General features: G+C 41.6%; 1 protein-coding gene across 3 annotated transcripts in view; it reads right to left on the bottom strand.

Moving 5' to 3' along the window:
* wu:fa11c10 (protein FAM110B) overlaps positions 1-16,809 on the bottom strand; it is a 22,075-nt gene extending 5,266 nt beyond the window's left edge. Inside the window, exons 1-2 of one of the 3 annotated variants that reach the window (XM_034876287.1) lie at positions 16,658-16,809; positions 6,176-6,251 (exon numbers count right to left, since the gene is read on the bottom strand). The gene's annotated coding sequence lies outside the window, so the exon portion shown is untranslated. Of the gene's footprint in view, positions 1-6,010; positions 6,252-13,232; positions 13,324-16,657 lie in introns of those variants that run through there. The other 2 variants (XM_034876291.1, XM_034876290.1) reach the window with 2 other exon arrangements.
* Between the last annotated feature and the right edge of the window lie 2,876 nt (positions 16,810-19,685).

Here is a 19,685-nt window from a genome sequence, read left to right as displayed (position 1 = left end):
AAAATGGCTGCAATGAAACAAAGAGTGAAAAATTTAAAGGGGTCTGAATACTTTCCGTACCCACTGTATATATATTGTCTTGTTTTTTAAAGTAACAGTGTGCAATATTGGAAACGACATGAAGCAGCTAGTAGCCCGAACCGTTGAAAAGTGAGAATAGTGCAGAAAGTGGATAATCTGTCGGTGTCCGGCTAGATTTGTTTTAAATGTCCTGTTTGTTCTGAAAACACACTCCACACTCTTGTTTGCTAAAAACGCAGTGATAAGTGATGATTCTCTCCGACCAACCAGTAGTCTGCAGGTTTCCACGTCACCTTTTGGGCTCGCCTCCGCTCGCTTGGAACCTCGACTGAGGTAGTACTAAAAAAAGTACCTGGTAGCAGGTCCCAGGGACTTTTTTTCGTAATGGAAAACCAAAAAAAGAGAGTAGAGGCGAGGCGAGTCGAGTATATACCACGCAGTGGAAAACCGCCATAACACCAGCTTCAGTGCAATAGCTATGAGTAAAGAAATGATGGCATGTATGTGTCCATTCATAGAAACTCATCCTAAAAGAACAAGTGAACTTCAAAACGAATCAGAAACCTAATCCATTTCAGGTTTAGTACGTTAGTAGTCTGGCCTTGTCATTACTTGCAAACAGAACTCCAATGAAAATAACACACCCTTTTAGTCCAGATTATGAGCCTTTTCAGGTCCACAAAAAGACCAATTTCTTCAAGAATGGCCAACATTTGGCTGGTCTTTGGGTACAAGAAAAGTCCCAATTCATGTGTAATGGTTTAAAATGTGTACGCATACTAACTTGGCCTCCTCTCTGCCTTTTTCCAAAACATAACAATGTAGTTTAAAGGCTCAATTTCTGCCTCTGGCACACACCTTAAAAATAATTACTATAATGAAGTAATCATGTAAAACACAAACGGGAATCGTGGGATATCTGGTGTGGTGATGGCGCAGTGGACATGACACGTGTGTGCGGTAGCCCAGGGTTAACTCTCTGACATGTATAGCAATTTGTAGTTGCTTTGATTAAAGCGTCAGCTAAATGACATGTAATGTAAAATCTCTCCAGTTCAAACACTACAAAACACAAGGCTTCAACAAACACGCAAGAGCCTTATGCATGCAACACACACTTTCACTTATTGGTGGAGAACTATATATAATCTACTGTTTAGCCATGGATACTGTTGAAGATGGCGAAATGAAAGTAGTGTTAGTGTGTGTGTGTGTGTGTCTCTCTCTCAGCCTGTCGGTCTTGTTTTTCTAACTTTCCGTCTTTTGCTTTCCATTCATGTTCTGTTCTGCAGTTGCACTAACAGCTGATGTCTCTAAAAGCGATGAGCGCACCACGGGCACCATCCACAACAGACCAAGGAATGATATTTCTATTCCACGATGGAAACTATGCGAACCACTGTTATGAATCTGACCGCTTTTACATTAAGCTTTCCAACCGCCATATTAGCGGGTAATGATATGGCGTATGATGTCTGCTGTGTGTGTGAGTGAGGACAGAAAGAATAGAAAGATAAAAGTGTGGCAAAAGGTGGGGGGGCAGGGGAAGCTCCTGCTCAAAAGAAGGGATGACTAACCTTTAAGCACAGCGGACTATGGTCAACTACCAACCAGCCTGCTTACGACTAATTATAGGGAGAGTCCACGACTGGGAGCAATAAGCCTCTTTTTGTCTATTTCCTAGCAAAAAGTTACTGAGTGACTAAAGAGCAAACAGCAACATGTGAGAAAATGAATTTCGTCCAGAGAGGCAAGGCAAGAGGAACACAGGCCAGAACTTATACTTTTTTTTCCTTAGAGAATATCATAAATCATGACAGAAACAGGAAGATGCAGCACTTTTGAGGGTCCAAACATTGAGGGACAGGATTGAGGTGCATGCCATGTGTGGGGTCTGTGAAGCCAGCTGGCTCATATTGCAGTGGTCTTGGTCCCAGCGGACATTGACCCCAGATTGTATAGAAAACAACAGAGACCCCGACCTAAAGAGATCTCACCAGAAATCCCCTCTGTCCAACCTGAAACGTAGACACTAAAGACACTTTTTATGAATGTTCCTTCCATTCATGATTTTAACAACATCGGGTGATGAAGTGATTTTAATTAATTCAATCTCAGAGGTCTATTTGAGCTAACTGACTTTCCTCAGGCTGGAAGGGGTTCAGTATGTTGCTCAGGGGCAATGTGCAGCTACATACAAGCAAAAGTACGTGCGGTGAGTCAGCAGTGATTTTCGCAGGTTTGTGGCCCACTGGAGAGATGAGAAGGAAGCAATGATGCATTTCACAACAGGACATGATTGACAAAGACAGAAAAACAAACAAACACACTCAGTTGGGGTGTTTTCTTCTGAATGCAAGGCCGGCAGGTTGGCCTTGTTTTGTGGTGACCTTCGCCCATCTATTTCTGGGCACTTGGCCTCTTTGCCATAAAGGCGGTACACAATGCCCTGGCAACTGCTGTAGAGGAATCCCACACTGAGCTAAGCTGTAGCACAGACTGTCCACTCTAACCACTGCTTAACAAAAAGGAAACAAAAAAGAAAAACAATAAGTCTCATAAGTACAACATTTGCCAACATAGCACTGAACATAAAGTACGTAATCTGATGAAATCCCATCATGGCTGCCACTTGAACACAGTTAAGCATCTTTCTTGTATCCTCTGATAGAATTATAGTGTAACCTGATAGAAAATAAACCCAAACCTGGGTATAAAAATGTTATGTGCATGCAACACAAGCCCCAGCCCATCACCCCACTGGGACACCCCAGCTTCAGTTTGTAAGTCCATAAAAGCTTAAAAGAAGAGTTCAAAAGGTTATCAGTGACGCCCCTTCCAGGCTGATTTAGGGAGCTCCAAAGACAGTTAATGAAGACGGAGAGGCGAGCACCAGACCTCCAGGGATTCAACCTTTAGCACAAGAACCACCAGAGCCCACCACATTAAAAAAAATTGAATTATTCTGTCATTGTTACTGCTGGTTCCCTCCTCCTGCCCTGACATTTCCTTATCTATTCTGCACATTCCCAAATAGTCATTATTATAGAACATAAAAAAAATGATGTATCATTGTTGTTCATGATGCATGATGGCCGTACAGCACACTGAGACAATGAATGGGACATCGAAACTCATTTGCACGTCAATATTAACTCACATGCACTCCTATGCATACTAAGGTTCTGTAGGCCCACAGTCTTCATTGTTATCACCTTTTCTGTCTGACTATAAAAGCTCCCAAGAGTCCTGGGTATGCGCTATGTGAACGTAAGTAAATAACGTTGAGAAAGCCAGTCACTATTTCTAATTAGAACCTCAACAGGCTGATGCAGGACCATAAGTCCTCTTGGCCATTGGACTCGGTGGTTCTAGTACCCATGAACTGCCTGGCAGTGCTAATTTTATTGCACTGGCCTCACCACACAGTGCTGTGCATCTATCATCTCCAGCCACGCTGATCATTTCCTACTGAAAACAGCCCTTGGCTCGGTGGAGAACTTGGCTTACATGCATGACTGAAGTGTCTGGACTAGAGGGTTATGCAACTATTATGCACTACGGTCTAGTCAACTGCAAAAACAACCATTGAACCATAAGCGGACAGTTATTATAGCATCTATGTTCATCTCTGTATGGCCCTCCCCCAGTCTCTTCATCCATTGGTCTCCCATTAAACCCCCTCCTCAACCTCTGCTCATCACTGTCTGAGCCTGTGGCCTCAGGAAACACACACATCCATGCACAATTACACCTAAGGGTGGGATGAAGAGGGGTTCCAATAAAAATCCTGTCTCATTTGTATACGTGTAGCTGTGCATCCATGAATGTCAGCATCCACATTTTGTGTGTGTGGTTGTGTGTGTGTGTGTGTGTGAGAGAGAGAGAGACAGAGAGAGAGTTTTGACTGAGTAGGTAATCAGTGGAGAGCAGGTGGCTAAGCCTTCCCTGAGGAAAACTAAACGCGGCAGCCAAGATAAACATATTATAACATCTGCCATTGACCCACATTAGATACATAGAAAAAAAATGAAATATGATTTGTCACATGAACGTCACAAATGCAATACTAAAAAAATGTTTTCATTCACCCTTCTGTATTTAAAGTTGTATATTAAATGAGGTATCACCAACTAGAAGTGGCATCTTACAACCGATCACTACTTTTTTTGTTGGTAAAAAATGACTTTTAGTAATGGATCGCTAGCCGGAGAACTTCCCACTCTGCATGCTCTTACTGCACTCCGCTGGCATAACCCAGTAGATGAAGTTATGTGGATTTCAGTTTTTTTCTTCCAAATTAAACCAACAATTTTGACATGAATTCTGGTACATTTTGAAGGACGGGCAATTTAATGTCTTGTTTAAAGTACAAACATTCATCCTATATTATATTTTTATAAAATAATAAGATGTTGGGTGATTTTTTCTCTGTACTTTATAACTGGCATGCAGGATTACAACCCATCAGATTTACAATGCCCGTAAGGGATTCTGGCACTGCTGATCCTCCAGAGGGTGAAAAAACTCTGATCCTGAAAATAACTTCTGCTGATTATAAAAACTGTGATGATATCCTGCAAAATGATAGATACTGTAGATCATTGGAGATGAGTGTAATTTTAAGTGTGTCTTTGTTTGGATCAGAGGCGTGAGGCATTTTTTTCTTGCCTCACTCAGCTGGAGCTAATCTGTCAGGAAGCACATACACACACGTGTAGACGTATGTGCACATACAGACAGACATGCACACTAATGCAATTACATGCCAACTGCATACTAAAAGATAAAGAACTGCATACATGAATGGTCTAACACACAAATACATCTAGGCTGCAACGATAGAGGCTGAAGGCGAACAAAAAATGCAGGGAGAGAGAGAAAATACCTCCCCCCCCCATAACGTGGTGATGAAAACATTCCAGAGGCACGCAAGCATGGACGCAGTCACATACTGCTGTCCATAGTCAGCTACAGAGCCACATCACACACACACACTGGTGGGAGGGAGAGTGGTCACTGTGGAGTCGCCCCAATGGCTAGGCCACACTGTTGGCTTGGATACTGGGAGGGTTTCTACACACACACCCACCCACACCCACACCCACACCCACACACACACACACACACACACAAACTGTTGACTCCGACTGTTAACCCTTTGTAATCTCCAATTACCTATCCACTGACAGAGAAAGGTGCTGAAAGTCTAAACAGCAGTGATGAAAAGCATGTGTGTTCGTTTTAGCCAACACCCTAATGTGCAAGAGATTTCTTTCTCTCCCATACACACACACGCTTTCAAAACTGAAGTAACTCCATGCATCTTAGTGAGAAAAGAGAGACAAATGAGTTTATAAAACGTCACATCTTTCTCCCTTATCAACACCATGAACCAAAGTACCTCTGTCATGTTAGCAGTGAGAAACGCTTTCCTTCTCTGCTTAACATAAAACATCAACATGAAACTTGTTATAAGTACAATACATCCACTCTGCCAGCCTGCCGGGCCGCTTCTCGCCCTGTTACTGCTGTGAGGGCTGTGGGAATGAAAATAGTCCTGGAGCAGAGCTGCCAAATGTTATAATCAAGACCAGTATTTTTAGATTTGGCATTCCATCCCAAGGACAAGGAAGCACAAGGCAGAAGCACAGAAAGAGACTAGAGCTGCCTCTATAATAATAGAGCATTTCAATGGCTCTGTATGGTCTACTATCGGAATTAAGTCTTACACTGAGCTTCTCGTTAGGTTTAAGATATTAATAGCAACAATGGATTGAAGGCATTTTTAGAAACAGGCCATAAAAAGAAAGCAATAGCTTAACTCCCAAAGGACATATTGACAAAAGTCTGTAAGTCAAAGTTTGCTGTTGATGTCTGCCAGATCAACAAGCCCACCCCCTTTTTAAGTACACAGACTCTGCCCCAAGTCTACACACTGGAGGCACTCTGTTCCGCTCAAACAGGACAGAAGGTAAAGTTTACTTACATGATGTATACGAGTCACAGTAGGATCTTAAAACAGGAAAACCAGTAGTTGCCAGTTACACTGTGAGAAGCAGGTAGGAGCTCTGAGTCTGCTCGGCACAAGAGCCAATGTGCCGGTTAGCGTGGTGTGTTCCTGTGTTTGTGTGCGAACCAAATGAACACTAACCTGAGCGTCTGTCTGCTCCTTAGGCTCATATAGTCCCCTCCTTCCGCTCCTGCTGCCTTGGAAGACTCCGCCCCCTCTGTCGAGGCACAGGAAGACGCTTAGGAGAGCAGGAAGCAAGAGCTTTTCCTAGCAGTCACCTGATCTCTGACACTTTCTCATTACCCTGTCTTTCTTTTGAAGTGCCATTTCCAATACCAACTGTACAGCAGTGGGACCTGTAATGCAGGAAACGGGCGCAATGATTCATTTAGCCATGTTGATCTAGTGGCACAGGAAAAGGAAAAGTGTCACCAGCAATCATCACGAAGAAAACAATTAATAAAGACACAAATCAGGGATCAATTCAATTGTGTGGACAGTACTGTGAAGGCTGTTTCTTGTCAGGTTCTATCAGTTTCTGTAATGCACACCATTCTGTGTCTTTACGGCTATGAATGCTATTGCTCTCATGAAAATGACGGCCTTTTCCTGCTTCTTCCAAACAAACTGCTGCCATTCTGCAGCTGAAAATATAAAATGCATCCTTCCTGTTCACAAGAGGACTTTTCCTGGGAAAGACCTGAGCAGTAGGTGTTGCTTGTCTAAATTCATTCTAAAGTTTGAAGCTACTTTCTATGTATATGATTAGACATCTAAAATGGAAGCCTCCGTATGTATGTACGAGAGTGTGTGTGTGTGTGTGTGTGTGTGTGTGTGTGTTTGCAAAGCGTTGGATATTAAACTGATTAAAAATGAGTGGTTGCCGAAGAAAGGTTGAGGGATAAAAAGCGCTGCCATAACGCTGGCTCTTTCATGTCTACCCTTCACAATAAAGGTCCATCTTAAATTCACTCAGCATTACGCTAAGAGGGAACTTAATGAAAATATGATTTATACCTTTCACAATAAAAGCCCTGCTTAAATTAGGTTTAGTGTTAGGTTGCTGAGAGCTGTAAATTCACCACGTCTTCCTTCTCACTCAAGACTCTATGCTCACCTTGGTCCGGTTGTTCCATTGTGCTAACTCTTGGCACTAATAACATTACCGTTGGCAAAATTCCCCCCGCAAATCAAATACATACTTAAATGTTAACCATAAAGCCACTAAGCCTGTTTGGAAATTAACACCTCTGCTGAAGTGTTACCTTTGTTAACGACAGGCTATATGACGAGATAGCACTGCCGTCATTGAACGCTGACTCTGGCGATATCAACATGAAATATCGTTGATGAAAAAGAAAACACTTCTCAGTTCATTTTTGACTTCCAAGGGGCGTTATCAACAGACCCAAATGCCTCCACGCAATTAGAGCTACAACCAATTAGAGCAACCAAGCAGCGCAGCTCTAAGCAACCCATGCAAGTGCTTGATCCAGTTCCAAGCAGGAAGATGGCTGCCTGGGTCACTAACTTCCTCCTCCTCCTCCTCCTTCCTAATGCTCATTTCTTTCTTATTAATGCTCATTTCTTTCTTATTAATGCTCATTTCTTTCTTATGCTGCACTGTAACTTTTATTCTGGTGTTTTATGTGTCCTAATGTTTCTATTTTGTTTTCAACTGTATATTCATGTGTCTTATTGATTTTTAATGCTTATGACTTTTAACTGTTTGTACTTGTGTTTTATCTGTTTTAATGATTTTGTGTAAAGCACTTTGAATTGCCCTGTTGCTGAAATGTGCTATACAAATAAAGCTGCCTTGCCTTGCCTTGCCTTCAAATTACAGCAACAAGTCATATGTGTTAAAGTTAAAAAAAATTGGCATACAGTAACGTCATTTTGATTCATATTTGATCAGAAACATAGTTTTAAGAAGACAATTTGAGCTTGTCACTCTTTGTCTTAGACCCGCCCCATGTGAGATAAATGGTTGTGATTGGCCTGTCCAGCTAGAACTGTCTGAATGGGAAGGGGCCACATCCTCTACTACATCCCTAACTTCCAAGTTATTCTAGATAACATGAGTCTTTCCTTTCCAATAGATTCTTCTGAGATAATATATTCTAAGTAAGTGAGAAAGTCAATGTAGGGAAGTGGGATAGCAGACAGTTATGAAAGAAAATAATATGATTATGATGGAGGTGTGGTCGAGGATATCCTGTCATTAGGGCCTACAAAACAGTGGTTCAACAGAAGCTTTGACTACAGGAATATACTTGTCCTTTGTGTTTGTATGTAGATTTGTGTAAAAAAAAAACTAAAATTAATACAGTAAATGCACTTGTAACCATTTCCAGGAAAAGTTTCACCTCATGCACACAGCGGCTGAGCTGCCCTTACTGCTCCTTACAGTCCAAACACACACAGCGGTGCTTATTTAAAGGAGTCAGCAGGGCAGGGTGCACCAGACCAACCTCCCTGTGGCACACACACACACACAAAAAAGCACAAACCAACACATAGTCAGGCACTCACACCCACAGTCTAAAGTCAAACACACGCAGTGGTCAGTCACTATCCGGAGGCAGCAGCAGGGAGCGGACTTACATTCAGGCTCCTCGCTGTAGAGGAGAAGCAATCGGCAGCTCTGAAGTCAAAAAATAGGACAATAAACATGTCAGCTGGGTCAACAAATTTTGACACCTTCTCCACCTCTGTTAATACTATCAATCACACTCTCCTCCCTTCCTTCCTTCCTCCCTTCCCCTTCCCTCCCATGCAGCATCCCTCATTCCAAGGATTGGGCCTGGCTGATAACCATATTTATCATCTCTGGTCCTCTATTCATATATCTTTCGGCAAAAACATTTTTCTTGTTAAATAGATCAATTTCCTCCTCACCTCTCCGCTTCACCTCCACTCACCTCCCATGTCTTTGAATGTCCCGTTGTCTACCTCATGTCTCATTCCTCTTTAATTTTCTTGGTCCTCTTATGTCAGTCTTTTTTCACACATTTAGTGAAAGCTACATGATCTCTGTGCCAGGGGGAAATATTTTCAACATTCATACCTGTGAGCATCCGAGCCAGCCCTCTGGCAGTGGTAAAGCACCTCCATGCAACAAAACATGCACCTTTGCTCGCAGACACAGAGGAGGCAGGTGGATTACGAGTATTAGTGTGCATGTGTGGTGCCTTCTCATTTGGCCAAATAGTCTGTGATCCATGATGCACAGATGCACACACACACAGACTTACCAACACAATGATACGTCTATTATAACCCCCCCCCCAGGATGTTTACTAAAAACACAATGTTAGCTCAATTCACAGTTGTCTTTTTTTGATTCATCAGCTGGAAATGTCTTTTTATAGTGACCACTGGAGAGGACAAGGGGTGTAAAGTTACTGCAGCTCTAGCTCTTTTCTCTCATAGCAAAATCACTCATAGCACACACACATTCCACGAATGCAGGGACACAACATGCTAAGATCTCACATTACTGCTCACATTACACACTGGCATGCCCAAGCAGGCCCAATCTCTTTCACCCTGCATCCTCAGTTGGTGAAGATACCAAACTGCACCAGACTGCAATCAGATCTCCTGAGAAACTCAAAACTGAGCTGAGTGACAACAGTCTTTAGACTCATGTAGAAAATGAACAATAATGCTTCCTTGTAAGAGCGTGGGTGACAAAAGTATTTGGCTGTGGTCCAAACACTTATCTACTCAAATTTCATGTTGAATTTTGGCCATGTTATTTCACGAATGATAACAGATGGTGGTTGACATTCACATTTCAAAAGGGACTTTCAAGCAGACCAGGTTAACACTGACATTCATCGACTATCCCATACTCAAACGTGCTGCAAATAGACAAAGCCAATATTTTGGGCTTCTTTAAACATTAGGAGTTCATATTTGTGACTTGTTTCAAAGCCCTTGAACCCTGAGAGTGGTATCAAACTTGTCATCTAACTCCCAACAAGAACTCAAATGAGCATACAATTTTTCCCAAAATGCTAAACTATTCTTTAAAAATGTATCAAATCCAATCCAGAATAACCCCTATTAAACTTGAAAGCTCCCTCCAAAGTAATTAAGTAAGTGAAATGTAATCATAAAGCAATTTTCACAGACAAAAGTCACAAAGTTCTTTACAGTGGCAACCAGAATGTGAACACAATACACAATCAGTATTACGCAATAATATTAAGAGTGCAGACGATGGTGCATACGGGTCAGCCAAACGCCTGTCTAAACAGGCATCCGGCTATCTGATTTTTAAAGAATCCACAGAAACAGAAATCTGGAAGTGAGGAGGAAAAGCATTCAATATGCAGCCCCATATGCAGGAGGCTGCCCATGCAAAGCTCTATTGGTACGTAAGTGTATGACTTTGAAACCGAATCTAATCTGCAACAGGGAGCCAGTGAAGAGACTTAAGTACCAGGATGTTGTGAGATTTTCTTTTTGGCCCGGGGATTCAAAAGCAAAAGAAGACAACTACAACTACCATTGTTTTCACAGGCTAGAGACAGAAAAAGTTCACTTGTACAACTGGAGTGCCCCAATAAATTCAATTTTATTTATAGTATCAATTCATAACAAGAGTTATCTCAAGTATACATGTAAATGTAGTCCATTGAAACTTTGAAGAGAAAATATGCCACCACTGACTGAATCACATTGTTGTGTTGAAGTACACAGGTTTAAAAAAATATGTATCAACTAAAAACAACTCAGTTTGAGAAAGCAAATAAAACAAAAATGTTGCAACACTGCAATTTACGACTTCTTGACCTTTTCCTCTATTTGTACTGTAATACCCTCACACGCAACTCTGCAGACAGCCTGCAGCTACATAAAGATAGTATTATAAAAGGGATAACCACTGTGACACGAGAATTGGGATCTGTAACACACTCACAGACATTAAAAGGCTGTCTGTTTGAGCTCTCTGGTTACTAGGTCAGAGGGGCCGGTGTGGAGGGGGCAGGGTAAATAATGGTTAACAAGAAGCATGTTGTTAAACAGCGACCTCAAAACAGCCAGAGGCACTGGTGACAGGCAGAGGGCAGAGTCTCGGTCACGTGCAGTGAGGAATCGGTGCAAAAAAGAAAGAAAAATAAAGGGCACAAAAAAAGAAACAAATGTTGGCAACCAGCCTGTTGTCGTTTGTCTTTGAAAGGTGGGGCACACAAGGAAGGTCCTCCAAAAGTGCATGAGCATACACTCAAGCACCCATTCGCACACACATTCAAATGCTGATTCAAGCTCGCTCACACACACACACACACACACACACACACACACACACACACACACACACAGGGTGTGTTGGGGATTAATGACGACAAACTGATGAGCATACACATTGTGACAGATCAAAGACAACCACAAATTCATCACATTGGATATTGTGTACGCAGTGTTTCCCACAGGTTGAGAATTCACTTGTGGTGGCGGGTGGCGGAGGATGTGACGACGCGGCTGAGTAATAAACAAACACACACAAAGGCTTATGAACCATTTACTGAAACCAATGACTACAGAACATTGATAGATCATTTAGAAAGTAATAACTACGTACATATTAAACAACCCAGATCCAGATCAGGTGTAGCCTTTGATGTGCTTTAACAATTGAATCTGGCTGTTTTGTCAAATAACTTTCAGCAGAAAGCTTGTCAGCTTTTCAGCAGATAAAATACCTGATTACTGGAAGCCAGAAAGTTATATTTACTAACAGCTTAACCCTAAAACTATGATTCAATTTATTTATATAGCGCCAAATCACAACAACAGTTATCTCGCTGTGCTTTTCATCAAAGAGCAGGTCTAGACCGTACTCTGATGTTATTTACAGAAACCCAACAATTCCCACCAGAAGCAAGCACTAAGCAACAGAGGCAAGGAAAAAAAAAGAAAGAGGCAGAATCCATACAGAAAAATGACATGTTATAATAAATCTCAACTAGGGCTGTGACGGTATATTGTTTTTCTTACCGTGGTGATGAAGCAACATATCATCGCCGTGTGGCGGTTAACCGCAACCCCTCAAGAGACTAGCGTAGATAAGAGCGAGAATGGCAGGGTGCCTTCAGTGAGTGACGTCAGCGCCCGCGTTGATGCGCAAGGAGAGCGAGGGGTAACGGAGGGTAGCGTGTGAGGAAAAAGAGATAGCAAAGATGATATAAAGTGAGTTAACAGTGAACAATAAAACAAGCTTGAGCTTCTCAAGACGCGGTGGCTTTATCTGTTGTCAGTACCTCCGGTAAAGTGAATGGCGTTACCCCCCAAAAACATCGGCTTAACCCTTAGCACAGCGTTTCCATTTCAGCTCAATGTGAGAGTCTTTACTGTGTTTTTCTAGAGATGTTCGATACCAGTATCAGTATCTCCTCCGATACTGCCTAAAACGCTAGTATCTGTATTGGGAAATACTGGAGTTTATGCACCGATCCAATACAACGTAACAAAGCCTTAAAGAAAATCTACTTTAAAGTAGTTTATTCTTTTTTTAGTTATAACTGACTGGCAAACTGGATGATAAAAGAAAGTTCTGTGGTGTTCATTGTTTGTTTATGATTCCCAAAGAGTTTAACAAGAGCCAGGCTGACAACAAAGACAGAAATCCCAGCCACACAGGGATAGTAGTGTACAGTTGTTAAAACTTAATAAAATATATGACAAAATGGTATTGGATCAGTATTCAGTATCGGCCAATACAGGTATCAGAAAACGTGTAACGTGGGCTTGAACTTCTGGTTACAGTGCCACCTACAGGTTGGGCATGCTCTTGACGGCATTTATACACGGCTACGTGTAAACAAACCCTTTTCTGAAAACAGATCACTGTGCACAATGATATTTTTGAAAACGGAGAGGTTAAAATGTCCATTTATGAAAACAGCTTCCCACGTGTAAATGTAGCATCAGCATCAGACCTAATGTGATTAAAGACTGAGTCTGTGTGTGGGCTGTTGGCATATAGCAGCAGACAAACACCACTTGTGCTCAATTACTTGGCAAACACAGACAACAAAGTAGAACAACATAAGTAGATCAGCGTCAGACTGATGTACACCTGATTTGTTTCAGGTGGAAACCAGTTCAGCCATTAACTGCATTGAAGACAAAATGTGAAGGGTTTCTGCAGGACACTAGGTCAAGGTCTTGCTCTCTAGGTTACCTCTTAATGAGCAAAGCGCCGTCAGTTTGTCTCCAAGTCACATCTTCACTCAGTCACACAAGACGAGCGGTTTGCATGTGAGAGATCTGCATGCAAGTCCTGAGCTGCTGACCTCCAGACCCAGCTTGCCACAGAGTCCCAGTGACCTCATTCCTCAGGGGGAGACTCACCCAAACTGGGAGCACCCAAGAGCCAATGACAGAAGGGAACTCCAGCCACATGACTCCTAATGTCTAGGATATTTAGGCCAGAGGGGGCTTAACCTGACCGAGAAGAATGCACTGCACTCTTCAAAAGTGAGACATCACATCTTGATAAAGAAGAATCAGTAAAGTCTTAACTAATCAATGAAGGCTGATATAAGCCTCCCTAGTTTAATTACAGTTGGTGTTCTATTCAAGACTGCAACAATGGGTGTGTGAGGTAACTTTATACTTCTACTTCACTACATTTCAAGAAGAAATATTTTACCTTGACAGTAGTTACTAGTCACTTTGATCAAGGACACACACACACACACACACAGAATATCCACCATGAACTTCTTTAAGAAGTCATGTGAATTTGTTTTCTCATCCTCTTTAAATCACTATTTTTTCAGATTTGTCCATGTCTGGAGACAGTAACTTTTAAATAAAAATCAACAAATTTAAAAAAAAAATGAGAGCGAATCACTGTTTGGCTGATAACTGGTATTATTTGTAAAGTGAGTGTGTGTGTGTGTGTGTGTGTGTGTGTGTGTGTGTGTGTGTGTGTGTGTGAGAGAGAGAGAGAGGTTATATTGCAGGGCTGGGCGATATGGAGAACTGCAAAACAGAGCTACGTCACTGCAGAAATATCGGCCAAATACAGGTAGAACCACAGGACTGACAACAGCCAAACAGAGACAGGCAAGCAACTAGAGAAAGAAAGACAGGAAGAGAACCACAGCAACAGACGAGCAGGACTTGGCACAGTCAGCAAAACAACGCCACACTGTGACAGCGGCCAGACAGTTAAGTGTAAGAAGTGAAGCCGCACAGCTTCTGACTCACTCTAACACTTTGTTCTGAAACAACGGGCAGTGTGAAATTTGACTATGGCACCAAACACAAATCCCCAATCCGACTTACTCGCCTTGTGTTTACCGAGGGAAACCTCCACCAAAATAGCACATGTATTTTCTTCATCCTTTTAGAAGTGGAAACTCTAAAAATGGTCGGTCTGCGAAGAAAAACACATTTTTATATGTTGTTCCGCAACAATAATGTGGGCTATAATATTATAAGCCACAGCTATTGGAGCATAACTATTTTCTGGCAGCTATTCTTTGTGATAAATGGTATGTAGGTTTGGTAGGAAACACGTAGTATGTTCCAGCTAATCACAGGGTTGGTGTCATGGACCTTCTACGCTGAGAGAAAGCAGAGAACACTAGTATTACAAACAGTGGTTAGTTACTCTAATATGCATGCCATCATCTGTTGCAGCTAGCCTATGTTAGGCACAGGCTGTAATATTACAGCCACCGACATCTAGAGTAGTCCCTAATTAGAAAGGATTCCCTTATCCACACCGCTAGAATCCAAATACTGACACGTTAACAACACAAAGGGCGGAGAGAAAAAAAAAAAAAGATCCTCTGAGACTGAAAACATCAGGAACCAAACCCCAAAAACATGGTGACTTTCTGGAGAAAATCTCCTGGCACGCCTCTTATAATAAATAAAAATGAAATGATGACATGTTTATGTTCATTCCAATAAAGTTCCAGTTTTACTGGAAGAAAATGGAAGTTTAAATCGATTTTGCCCAGCAGAAAGGCAACGCTGCTGATCACGCTAATCTAAGATCCTGAGTTAGAGGAAAGGCTGCGTGTGATACCAGGGCAGCATATAAAACCAACATCTTACACACACATTACAAAAGCAGAAGCCCATCCTCTGCTTTGATACCACCGATGTAAAAGTGCATCCCCTGGACAGGATCCTAGTGGGTTGTGGTGGGCCTCTGTCTGCAAACCCCCATAAGCTTCTTTCCAGACATCACCATGCCCTAGTCTTCATCCATTTGAGGTTTCCCCTTGTCTAAATGAAAGAAACTAATTCTCTGTGGATTCTTCAAAACACAAATGTGAATAACAGTAGGCAGTTCTGCACCACTGCTATTTGCACTCTGTCACGCACTGTTATTACCATTTGAAAAGCAGCATGCTTTTTCCATTTGGATATAAGAATTTAAGAAATAAGAAAAGGGTCAGCTGACAATTTTTCCTGTTTGTTTTCCAAGATGAACGCTCGCTTACTGAGGAGGCAATAAAAAAAAGACTCCACACTGAGAAGTGAACAGACTTTTGAGTCCTGCAGGATGCACATTCCTGGCCTGGAAATGATTAAAGGGAAATTAGAAGGCGGTGGGTTGGTCGCAGTTGCCTGAAGTGAACAGTGTTTGCAGGTTTATTATGAGTTTGAACCAATTATTAAGCAAACATGGTCTACTTTTCTCACGTTATTATCATTGTGACAGGAAGGCGCAGTAGCTTAGTAGAATGTAGTTTAATATAAAAGGAGGGGTGGTCAAGAGAAAGCAAAAAAAAATGGCAATTCAGTCAGATTATTTATTCATGTTTCTGTAGCTGGAGTTGACCTTTCACCTCCCGGGAAAGAGGAACAAAAGAGAACATAAGACCTTCGCCCGTAGTCATGATTTTAAAGCGGACTCCGGACTCAACCTGCTGATTCAGTACAGGAAAGGCCACCTGATTCAACAGCAGCACATCTCAGACCTCAACTTCCGCCTCTGATGGCCAGAGAACAAACGCTTTCCTGCCATGGTGTCAATGCTCCAAAACCCAAACAGTGTGAAGCACTGTGTGACCTTTAAACCAGACGAGACTCACATACTGCAGTACTGAAGTGGATTTCCTCTTTTTATGCAACAGACACCGTGTCACCACAGATCTTTTTCTTAACATTCTTCTGGGAATCACAGCTCACAGGCCTGATTTCCCAACATCACCTCCCCAGTTAAATCCTCTCTGCGACTGAGGTGGTCTCAGACAGATTACAGACCTGCATTTACTGCTGTTTACGGCATTTACACAGATTGTTTGAGTCACTGACGTCAACAACACCGTACAGAAAACTCTACATGGGCATGTTGTAAATCTTTGAACAATAAAGTAAAGGATAAAAGGAAAATAATAACATAAAATATTATTGCCTTTATAAGTCACGTTCACACAGTGTACAAAAGAAAAGACCTATTTTGGCTTCTTTACCTCGATTGTATGGTTCGATTAAGTATTTAACCCACTGCAGGGGGCCGCGGAGGGATTTCAAATCTTTGATTTTTTCACTATCAAACGGCCATTGTGCTAACGGTTACAACAAAAATCCACGTTTATTGTTCCACATGGCTACTTCCATTATAAAAGACTTACTCACCCGTGTCTACAGCTCTTTTTGGAAGAGGGTGTATTTCTTTTCGTGTGTCGAAGCGTGTATTACTAGCTAGCTAGATTACTAGATAGATAGGTTCAGGAAAGCGTTGGTCAACGAGTCCACTTTCACAGAAACTTTCAATGTTGGCGCGGCTGATACCATGAAGGAACTCCAACCACACTGTAAGAAATAGCTGGCCTTGTTATGTACGCATATGAAACGCAGCATAACATATCAACTCATGAATAGATTAATGTGTTGCAGTAACAGTCGATTCAATTATTGTAAAATGCTGAATTCATTTCACGTTTTAGTTTATTTATGATACACGGTTAGCTCACCCCTAAAATTATACAACTTTGGTATGGTCGGGTTCACTCTCATTGGTCAGCCTGGGCCATTTACAGTTTCGGAGGACGCTGCGTGGCCGGTACCTTGGTAACCGCTTCTTCTCGCGAGAATAAGAGCATGAACCGTCAAACAAAATAACTAGACTTTGAGACACTTTCTCATGTCTCAACATATTGTTTCTGGTCATTTGTAATCTTGAAATGAAATTATTTTGTCACAAAAAAATTACTAGACTTTTTATATTTTAAATTCAGAATACAGACATAGCTACAAATAAGGCTGTTTACATATCCACTATAAAAATAGATGGTATGTGGTCATCTGTGCAGATCTCTCCAGAAAGATTGCACTGACTCACACAGAAAACAATACATGTTCTAGTTTCTCAGTTTCAAAAAAACACAGTCATTTGTATCAAAACCGAACCTATCTTGTTTGCTGGGGAGATTTCATTTAAATTTTAAAGTTGACCCCTTTATCTTTGAGGGGAGGAAATATGATGCAACCTTTCCTTACTCCCACAACCTCTCCATCTCCAAATCTTTTCAACATTTATTTTCTTCTTTCTGAGTTAGTAATATTCCTTTAATGCAATATTTCTAATAACGTTGTTGGTACATTTATAGTCACAGAAACCAATTCCTTCAAGCTGCCTCAGACCAGGAGACACGTTGGAGTACCTAGTGTCTTCTCTCACCATTGATTTAGAGACTTTGCTTTCAACCATCTATCATAACGCTTGACATTACTTTGAAGTAACATTTCTCACAAAACTCCTTTCCATTACCGTCCATAAAATGAGAAATGGCCCAGAGTCCCTTGGATTTCCATTCCTCCATGTACACAGATGTGCAGCTTATTAATATGTATCTATTATTCCAAACTGGAATATTATGAGGTGTAAAAGGATGTCTGTGAGTAGTTATTAGGTGAGACATGCAGTCATAGTCCTTTGTTAGACTTGGATGAAAATAAATGTATTAGTAAAAAACTAAAACAGGTATTGTCTCATCACAGCACAAAGTACTCTGAAACAGTCAATGAACTGAAGTTTGTGAGTGTGAATCCTAGAATATGCTTAATTATAATATACCAATAATGAGCCAACCTGAGTTGTTATTGTATTCCTACAGGTCCTCTAATGACTGAATAAACTGCAGGAATAAAACATTCCACATCCTATAATAAAAAACCTTTAGTAGGCTACTGAATGATGCAGGAAGGTTGCAGCTCTACTGCAGTTATTCCAAAATGATCCGCTCCTTCATGATCTTCTTCTCAAAGCGCGGGGGCCAGCAGAGGGGCTTGGGTTCAGCTAAAGACAAAACAGGCTGGGGAGGGTGAGCTAATGTTATGGCAACAACCTGCTTTAATTAACCAATTCAGAATGACCTCAGCTCTAAGGAAAGAGGAGAACGTTTCCCCCTCTTTCTCCATGTGCGTGCAGATGAGGATGCAACACTTACCACACTGTTCCCACGAGGACAACCATTGTTTTCATCCTCACAGAACCCCAAGTGTTTTTCCTCTGCGAGCCTTTGAATAAAACGAGAGGCTAAATTTCTGGAGAAGTGTCGATAAGAGTGAGACTGATGCAACGAGTAGCCTATTGTTGCCACACATCAAAGTGCCTGCGTGTGTGTGAGGCGATCATGGCACAGTTGTACAACTGCAGGTTTTTGGTGATGAGGAATATTTAGTTTCTATGGTTTTAACAGTTTTAATGTGTTCATGCAAGAGACAGGATTTTGTTTACTTTATGTTAAAAAAAAAATTAAAATGTCTGACCTGTAAACCATTCTGTGGTGCTGTGCACGCATCTAACCACTTATCTTGAGGAAACAAGTACGAATATGAGACTGGAAAGAAATAGGGGAGGAGAGAGGAACAGACTATCACAGTTGATAGGCAGTATCAGCAGTGTAGTGTCATCTTTTTTTCCTGGAACCCACTATACTTGTTAGGATGGAAAGAACATTACACCAAGCTTCTTTCAAATATCTGGCAAACACAACGTGTCGACACACACCTTGGAAAATATCCTCGGAATCTCTTGTTTGTTTGTACTGTGAGTTTGGCACACATCAGTCCACCAAACATAACTTATTTCAATCAAACTGCTAGTTTTAGAGGGGGTCTGCCCTCCCTGATGTGTTCCGTAAAGCCTTGAAACAAAATGAGCCCTCTCATTTAGTTTCAATGGGGCCACTGTGTTGGCACAATGGGGATTCTGACGCAACAGGATCTGGCGAATAAAACGCAACGTCGTCAGCCAAAAAAACCTGGCTTGAACCTGTCTAAATGCAATGCAAGGTCATCCACTACAAAACAATGTGCAGTGTTTTGGGTTCTAAACAGCCTTTCAATACATGGGTGTAAACCTCAAACCATTACATAAAAAAGAACAATACAATACAATGAACATCTGTGATCTGTGATTTCGTAGACTTATCAGGACCCAAGAAAACCGTCCTCCAAAGCTTATAATATTCCAAGGAAGGATTTTACAATGCTGCAAAGTAATCACGGTGGCAATCATGTTATTTATCTGCAACGATCTCAAAGTGAACAGAGTGGTATGGAAGGAATGTGTGCCGGCCCGTATTGCATAGCGTTGCATCAAAATTTCATCCGGGTCCAAGTTGTTTTTAGCAGGAGCCCACTGTGTTGCCCAACCCAC

This window comes from Etheostoma cragini, chromosome 7, assembly GCF_013103735.1.
Source record: "Etheostoma cragini isolate CJK2018 chromosome 7, CSU_Ecrag_1.0, whole genome shotgun sequence".
Classification (NCBI taxonomy): Eukaryota; Metazoa; Chordata; class Actinopteri; order Perciformes; family Percidae; genus Etheostoma; species Etheostoma cragini.
Note: the sequence above shows the minus strand (reverse complement) of the source record. Positions and strands in the feature narration are given on the sequence as shown.